Source organism: Bidens hawaiensis, unplaced genomic scaffold (genome assembly GCF_021521415.1).
Source record: "Bidens hawaiensis isolate Kalapana, Puna unplaced genomic scaffold, B.hawaiensis_p1.1 tig00030617_1, whole genome shotgun sequence".
Lineage (NCBI taxonomy): Eukaryota > Viridiplantae > Streptophyta > Magnoliopsida > Asterales > Asteraceae > Bidens > Bidens hawaiensis.
Genome location: NW_027495120.1, coordinates 3428 through 12666, shown reverse-complemented (window position 1 = coordinate 12666; position 9239 = coordinate 3428). Strand labels below are relative to the sequence as shown.

Sequence of the window (9239 nt, the reverse complement as noted above, 5' to 3'; positions counted from 1 at the left end):
AGGAGAAGCGTGACGAGCCCACTCCACGCACTCCACAGGGGTGCGAAGGGTTGTTCCTCGGCGAATGTTCCATCGTGGAACATACACTTCATTGGAATCCGACACTGCAAAAAACACAAAGCAGTTAGGAAAAGATGATATAAAAAAAAATGAAAAGGGCCAAAAGAACCCTACGCATCTGTAGGGTCAATAACAGGCCGATAGCCGCCGAACCCATCACCTGAACCCAAGGGAAATCCATCCAAGAGGTCAGGCAGATGGGAAGGTGGCAGAGATTGGCGAGAAGCCCCATGCGTACCTGATGGATCGGCCGTCGTTGCCGATGACGGGGGCATGGTAGCAGCCGCCGCGGTCGCCGCCGCGGAATCCGCAGCAATAGTAACCGCCGGCTCGGTGAAGGATGCTGTAAAAATAGCACTCACAGCCGGCGGTGACGTCATCACAGCTGGAACAGTCGGCTCAAAGGAGTGAGCAACTGAACCAGCGGAAGCAGGCGCAGGCGCCTGGGTCGACGCCTCAGGTAGGCTGACCAAGCCTACCGTCATTGGCGGAGAGGTACTCCTCTGCGCTCCACCCTGGAATGCGTCAACATCCACGCCTGCACAAAGAAGATAAGTGTTAAACGATATTAAACTATGAAGCTAAAGAAAAAGGAAATTTGTACTTACGGGTTTTCTTGAGCCTGAAAGTACGGACGAGCGGGGATGAACCCGATGGAGCCGGCCTCTTCACGCCGGTCACCGTTGTCATCCTGGGCTCTTCGGTGACAGTTGTCACAGCCTCCGGAATGGTGATCTTATCACCACCGGGATTCCCGCCACCTCTTCGCTCTCGGTCTCCGAGTCAGACCGAGACACCGGATCGGCAGTGGAGGCCTCCTTCCCCTTCCCCTTCCCGCCGGCAGCCTTCTTCTTTCCGCACCAACGGAGGACCATCTGCGGATTCCTCATCAGAACATACGATTAAAGGAATTCCAGCAGAGGTTTCAACATTGAGGGGTCGAGGGTCGAACAGCGCCTTACCTGGCCGCCTGGCGCTAAGGATCTCGTGGCCTAGCGGATAGACCTCCACGAACCGATCTGCCGTTTGTTCTAGGATGGGCAACTCGTTCTCGTCTAGAGCGCGAGTACCCATCCGAGCGGGACCGTCAGCCTCCCGCGGGTTTAGGAGCGACTGCAAGTCGTTCCCCTCTGAAATAAACAAGAAAAAAGTTAGAAGAGATTCTAAATCAACAAAAAGAAACAAAGCATACCGTAAGGAACAGAGTTCGAACCGTATTCGAGGACGATTGGGATCTTATGCGCATCCGCAGCCTTCCACACCCGGCTCATCCCCAGCATCACCATCCCGGACTCCGCAAACCGGTAAACCGGAGATTGGACCCGAGATATCTTCGAGAACCATTCCGCCTCCTGGTAGTTGGAGGCGTGAAGGCTTGGGAGAGCTTGCCCATTCTTAAACTTCATGGCAAGGGGGATGGCGCGAGCGGAGATGTAGAAGAACTCCCGCTTCCACGCGCGAAGACTGCTCTCGGTTGCGCAAATCTTCAAACCCTTGATTCGGGTTATCAGGGTATACCACCCCTGGATGCACCTCCAAGTGTAGAAGGTCATCAGGCGGTCAACATGGGGCTCAATGCCCAGAATCCGGCACACCCACTCGAAGTGGCGAACCTTGGCAATCGCCATCGGATGCACCTCGGTCAGGTGCACACCGTGCCTCTCCAGGACACGGAAAACAAACTTTGTCAATGGGAACCTAAGATTCCCATAAACAAAGAATGCAGCATAAACCTCGATCTTGCCTCTGGGGGCATCGTACACAGTCTGATGGGGTTCAGGAAACTCAGGCTCGAGAGACTCGAGCATGAACTTCCTGACGACGTACTGGTACAGATCGCCAGGCAGAGCACACTGGCACTCGCCAGCAGTACTCTTGTCATCGGCTGTAGACTCGAGATCACGTGAAGACATCTTGAAGAAGAAGAAAACGATTTCGGGAGAATGCTTGCCTGAAAAGGTGAGTATTCACCGGAAATCGCTTAGAAGATGAAGAGAAGAGTGAAAGTGTGGATTACAAAGAACCCTCTCCCCCTTTATATACTAATCGCAATTAATGCGATGAAATTAATGCGGAAGAGAGAGAAAACGAAGGTGCAATGAAACTATGACACGTGGCAAAAAGCAAGCTGGCAACAGCTGTTGACAGGACGCATACCATTAATTTCGCGGCCACGCGCCCGAAAAATCACGCCCACGCGCCTGAAAAAGCGTCTGGAATGACCATGTACTGTCACGTCACCATAACTTCCTGCACGTCCTGACACAGTCAGAAGAAACCGTCGCACGACGTTTCAGAGGTTTGGACTGTTCTTATCTTTCCACCAACTCTTCGAATTTCAAAATTCAAAATTCAAAAAGATTAAAAAGTAAGCGGGAAAATACCCCTTACCTTGGCAACCAAGTAACCGTAAGACGGATGCGGGTACAGTGTTAAGGCAAAACCCTTCACATACCTAGCACCCGCAGGGAATTGAAGCCAAGAAAACCTTGGCAAACAAGTAACCGTAAGACGGATGCGGGTACAGTGTTAAGGCAAAACCCTTCACATACCTAGCACCCGCGGGGAATTGAAGCCAAGTAAACCTTGGCAAACAAGTAACCGTAAGACGGATGCGGGTACAGTGTCAAGGCAAAACCCTTCACATACCTAGCACCCGCAGGGAATTGACGCCAGGAATACCTTGGAAGTAAAGTAACCGTAAGACGAGCGCGGGTACAGTGTTAAGGCAAAACCCTTCACATACCTAGCGCTCCGCTGGGAATTGAAACCAAGAAGGATCTTCTGGGCAATTCTTGCGGAAACGGAAATAACATCCCCGCATAGCGGGAACGTCGAGAACTACGTTGTTTGAAGCTCCAGGATGGAATTGGTGGTTTTAACATAATTGATCACTATGTTCAAAACTACCAAAACCTCATGGAGAATCCACACAAGTGGGACTCAACGCTCCTGACTTGCGAGGAGGTTACAGACCTACCCGCATCATACCCAAAGACCAAGCAGGAAACTCGGGAATTTCTGCAAGTGACAAGGACTTCCGCGGGAGGAATCCCCATGGAAAACCTTAAAAAACCCTTTTCAAAACCCTTTGCTTAAGTCCAAAAGTTCACCTCACTTTATTAAACACTCATGAGAAGAACATTGGACTGGGGGGACTTGAAGAGGTAGGTCCCAGCAGAGCCCAGTTGGACCCGCAAGACTCACCTTGAAGAGGGACGTCTGCGCAGAAACCAACTGGATCCGCAGGACCAACCATGCTCAGAGACGTGACGTCCTTACGCGCAGTACGCAAGCTGTTCCCGCAGGAAATGCCTCCCGATGGTGAAGGACTCCGCCTGTTCCCGCAGCTTCGGATACAAGCCATCAGGGAAGGCCACCCGCGCAGCAAGGCTACACGCACAAGGCACTTAGCTCTCAATCATTCAGTGTCACCTGAAGGAATGAGCAAAGCCGGGAACAATCCCGCACAAGGGCGGGAGGGGGAATACTCCCGCCCAAATAAGCCAGTCCGTACGATACGGGAAGATCTTCTGTACTGTACCTGACGAGGTATGGGCAAAAGATCTGACTAAAGATACGACAGCTTATTGACAACAGTATGGCGAGCAGCATGCTCCTGTACTGTATGTCACTATTAGCCGCTGCCTACTCACCAACTACTGCCATACCACGTGCATAGCCGGCAGTTGGTGGAAAAGGAATAGTACACAGCAGGCCTGGTCACTATCAGCCGCTGCCTACCCACCAACTACCAGCAGGGCACATGCGTAGGCCACTGTTGGTGGAACAGGAATACTGTTGCAGCCGGCCACACCTCCTTGGAAACCTAGCTTCGGCTATAAATAACACAAATGGTATGACCATCTCATCTTAACATATCTCATCATATTATACCTGATATCTGCTCTAGCAATCTCTTAATATACATTTATATTTAAAGAGCAATCTAGTCTGATTCTCACGCCGGAGGGTGGTCACAAGGAGGAACCCCCCCCCCCTTCTCAGTGACAAGCTCACGGTCTGTTTTGCAGGTTATCAGAAGAACTATCTTCTCTGGGTCTAACCCCTCGTGGGAAACAGCTATCTAACCCCCAGGTTACCCGTAACCTGCCTGGGGTCCGGTTAGTGTTTCTTCAGTTGGAGATTTTTATTTTATACTTATTGTACACGTTGAATTCTTGATTTGTTCACTGAAATGAATTTGTTGTGGTGTCGTTATCAGATTTTGAAGAATTTTGCTCTTTACACCCCCACGTATATTAGCCAAAGAATTAGATTCTGGAAATTTAACATGGTTTATGTTATGGTATTGTGATCATTTAGAAAAATTATCAAATTTTTCGGGAATCATTCGATATTAACGGGTGATTTATTGGTTAATTATGACTCATAAAATGAATTTCAAAAAATTCTGGAAATATTTTTATAAAATTTTACATATTTTATTTTATTTGTACAAAATAATAATTTATATATAATTATATAAATAGTTATGATAATTTAAAGATTTAATTAATATATGTTTTGACAAAATATGAAGCATTATGTTTAACGAACTGACTGGTATGTCAAAACATCGAAAGTGGTCAAATATCAGAGTTTTGATTGAATTTGATAAAAACGAACTTTTTACGAGATTTCCGGGCAATTCGGGTAAATTGTACGCATTTTGTACAATTAAACCCGTAAGAAAACGGAAACGAACACTGCGACCAATTCAGTAACTGAAACCTTATATTTGTTTTATAAATCGAATCATTTTGCCAAATAGTATGTTTACCTAAGTTTGTGTGATCTTACCTATTTCTAAACCACGTAAACGACCAACTTGGCCAGGCACAGAAAATGGTGAAACTGAGCCACCACTGGTTTTGAACAATTCATAACGTACAACAACACAATCTAAGACTACTGACAAGGTCGCAGCATAATAGTCATACCCAGACTAGATATACAACCCGATTTACTTTAATGACTATACTAGTGTTAACAGAATATACCGATTATAGGATTCAGGCTATAATTGAGGCATTATAAACACTGCACGTGTAACTGATTGATATTACAATAAGGTGAGTTTCATGACCCCACGTTTTGAACTATATTATGAACATTTGGGCTGGAAAGCATGTTTATATATTACCTATTTATTTGGAAACGTTTTATGATGTGAATTATCTAAGTGCTAACACTTGAAATGCCTCCCACACGAGTGACTAACTACGAGCCGAAGGCATGTGAATAGTACTATTAGTTTGACAAACCCAATTGACAGGGCCAGTGGGGTTTGCCGGAAATATGTTTTTTCAATTGCACATGACGATGTGAACCTTTTGGAACATGCTATGTGGTGTTAGACATGGTATCTGTTGGGGAAATAGAGCCAATGTGGGCATAGGAAGTGCGTGGGTAGCGGATTCCACGTAATAGAAGTTGGTCGAGGATTCACTCGTGGATTAGTATAATTACATCGCCTACGTACAAAACATGAATACTATGATTACGTATATTGGTTTTGTTTAAACTTGTGAAACTTACTAACTCTTTGTAGTTAACCCATTTTTACATGCTTTTCAGGTCAGACGAAGTTGGAATGAATTGCTTATGTGCTTTTTGCTAAGAATGAGACTGACACAGTGTAGATATATGCAAGTATACTAATAAAGAATAACAGGTCAGGAGCATCGGTTATGTGTATTTCATCTAGTTTATAAACTTAGTACATAACAATGTAACATGATGTAAATTAGTTTGTTAATTTTCCTTATAAGCATGGTGATTGATACCAGAGGTGTCTGTTACATTCCCGTATTACACTTCCACATTTACCTAGTCCGGATGTGACAGTTTAGTTGCACAAAAATAATTTTTTTGGACTGAAGTCGCATAATCGACCAAACCTCGACGGCGATTTTGGCACTTTACTCGAGAGAGATTTATAATGGTTATAAGAGTTATATTAGTTGTAAAAGAAAGAGTGCATTTATTGTTGCATTTACATTTTTTTCATTTTTTTAAAACATTTAAAACCTATTATTAAATTAGTGGTCCATATTGACTTCTCGCACTTCTCGTATTAAAACCATTTCTTGCATGCACTTATGCATATATTTATACTATATTAATATACATATCGAATGGGCAAGATGGTAATTTCATAAAAACTCTTAAATTTAGGAGTTTTACAAGATATCATGCTTGATGTACAACTATTACTGCTTAATGAACCAAAAAGCCCTATCTGAAGCAAGAGCAGACATAAAGTGATAAAGCAACGACCAAAGTAGACACAAAGCGCAGCAGCTCTCCAAATTTTGAATTTCAAATAACTCTCCGTCTCTCCTCATCTTTGCTCCCTATATATCCTCCAAGTTATGTACACGTTGTGATGGTAACAGTAAGAAATCAACAGTTTATGAAGAAAACATTGAACTAAATCACAAGTGATATTTAATCCTTTGTACGAGGTATTATATGCTCATCCTATTACCATTTACTATTTTGTTTTTGCCAAGTATATTACTTAATTTGTGAATGGCCTAAAACCTAATTTTTATTTCAATTTCTATCGTTACTAAATTATCTTAATGAATCAATAGTAAAATATTATACGTCATTCCAGGAAATTATAATGTTTTCCTAGCAATGATTAGTTATAGTTTTATATAGGAAGTTTGGTGGATTATATCATGTTTGATTTATGCACACAGGGGTGTTATGAAGGTGAAAGACATGTGAAAGGCAAGTTTTTTATTTATGATTTTATGGTCTAGGTATTACTTCAAATCATCATCCAATGTATCAGTCTTTAATTCAATCTGAAAGCTTTTAATGCAGGATAGCATGGGAAAGGACATCAATTGAGGCATTTAGCATCTACAAAGGGAACTTTTGTTGATTGTCAATGTTTCTTCCAAATGGTTCGTGTTTTCATTCTCTTAGATCATATTGCAAATGTATGTGTGTTGAATATTGGGATTTTAATTATTGTTGGTTGGTTATGATGATGCAGCAGTGGATTAGCGAATTTGAATTACACGCAACTTACCGAGTTTTACAGAATATACAAGCATAAAGGTATCATCAAACTATCACTTTAATCTTTTTATTTTTGTAAAATCTTCACCAAAGGCGATGAAATTTAATTTAAAAATTATTAAGTAACAATATTTTTTTGTCTTTATCAATGCATAATTGGACCTAGATGTGGAAAAAACATTTCAAGCAAACACATGTTTTTTATATGATACGAACCTAATACAGATTAGGTTTTTTCCAAAACGAATTCAGTAGTTTTGAGTCAAACCTGCCAAAACGTCTAACTAAACAGATGGCAGGTATTTTCATGAAAACGCCTATATATGACTTGTTTAGTTTTATAGTTTTTTTTTTAATTAGTTTTATTGCTATGCTAAAATCTAAAAGTTATAAAGGAATAAACATTACTGTCCTTTTGCTGTAAATTTATAATTTTAGAGTATATTAAAATGCAAAAGAAAAAAAAAAACAGTGTAACCGTGTCATATTCGTGTGATCCGCACTAGGGATGAGCTCGGTACCGAAAATCCTGATCCTCATATTTCCAAAATCTTGGTACTGGTATTGAAAATCTCAGTTCGGTATCGGTACCAAAGGAAAAAAAGTCTGGAAATACCGGTACCGATTCGGTACCCGTAATCGGTTGTTAATCCCTAATCCACAATATGTGCGTCGTCTTTTTGTTACAGCGCTTTACCGTTTTACGAGTTGTATTATGTTCGTATTCGTGTCACGTTTAATATGTGAGCACAATCCGCCTGCTATCCAGGTTAAGAAAATGTAACTTTTGTTTACATTGTAATAGAAAAAACAATGTAATTGTCAAGAGTAGACATTGAAATTTTGAATATACACCTTTTCGGGTTTTTTTTTAAATTACTTATCAGTATTTAAATTTATACCATAATGATTTTTTTAATGTAATTTACACTATGATACACTGATCGACAAGTAATTAAGTAGGGGTGTTTGGAATTACTTTTCATAAACATAAGTTGCATTCTAAAAATAGAATCGTGAATTTTGAATAAGTACTTTCAAGATCTTTGTGTAAGTGCATTTAACATCGGAGTCTTGGATGTGTTATAGGCTAGCTGGGTTACAAACGTTCACGATTTATAAATGAACGAACAATATGTGTGTTCGTTCGTGTTCGTTCGTTTAATAAAATGAAATAATAGTGTTCAGGTATGTTCGTTTATTTAAATAAAGTAACTTTCCTCCAAGCAGTTTGACCATTAAATAGTCAAATTTGTAGGTTTAAATGAGTTAGATTTGGTTACAGGTCAGTTTTTGGTTATTGTCATGAATATAAAAGGGTAATGATGACTACAAGGTTTAATTTAATTAATCCAACAGTTAGTTATCACAAAATTTTGTAGCTTTCAAGTTTTTTTTAATCTAGGCTTTCATGAACATAAATCATAATCTACAACACTGCTTCATTAGAAAATTAAATTTTAAAATGATTAGAGGTTTCATAAATTTTAAAATATTTCAACTGCTAGAAAAGAATCACCAATCGTGTATATACAGTTATGTTTAGCTTTGGAAATATCAAGTTTAACTTCAAGAACTTATGTAATTTTGCAGGGTGTTGATAAGTTGTAGGCTGCCAAACAAGGTAGCAACATCATGCTCTCAGGTTCAGTTTCATAGCCAAATCATGTCGTACGATTCGAGGTGTTTGATAGCCACATAATAGGTATAAAGCATCAGAAAAATGACCAGATAGAACCGAATAGTAGCGGTGGTGGTTGCCAGAATAGTACCGCAAGCGGGACAAGTTCAAGCCTTGGTCTTGGGGCTGAATAGAGGTGCACAAGTTAACTATTCATACATAACCGGCGGGAATGACCAACCTTGGTCTTGGTCTTGGTCTTGGGGTTGATGATATGTGGACATATTTACTTTGGTTGGCTTAAATTGATTCTAAATGTGTAACTATGTTATCAATTTTGATTATGTCATGAACAAGAAAACTAACTGTATATCACAAGATGATTGATAAATTAACAGAAAACGAGTAGAACGTTGTAAAATTGTCGCCGTATCGCACGGGTACCTACTAGTATGTATATATATATATATATATATCAAAGTTATAATAAGAAGTAGATTTTTTCTAAGAAGTGTAG

The 9239-nt window shown here is 40.9% G+C and overlaps 1 long non-coding RNA gene across 1 annotated transcript; it reads left to right on the top strand.

Annotated features, from left to right (window-relative positions):
- The first annotated feature begins 6926 nt into the window (after positions 1 to 6926).
- Positions 6927 to 8941, top strand: LOC143580807 (uncharacterized). Its single transcript, XR_013143724.1, has 3 exons — positions 6927 to 6983; positions 7079 to 7140; positions 8695 to 8941. It is a non-coding gene; the product is annotated as an uncharacterized LOC143580807 (long non-coding RNA).
- The last annotated feature ends 298 nt before the right edge of the window (positions 8942 to 9239 follow it).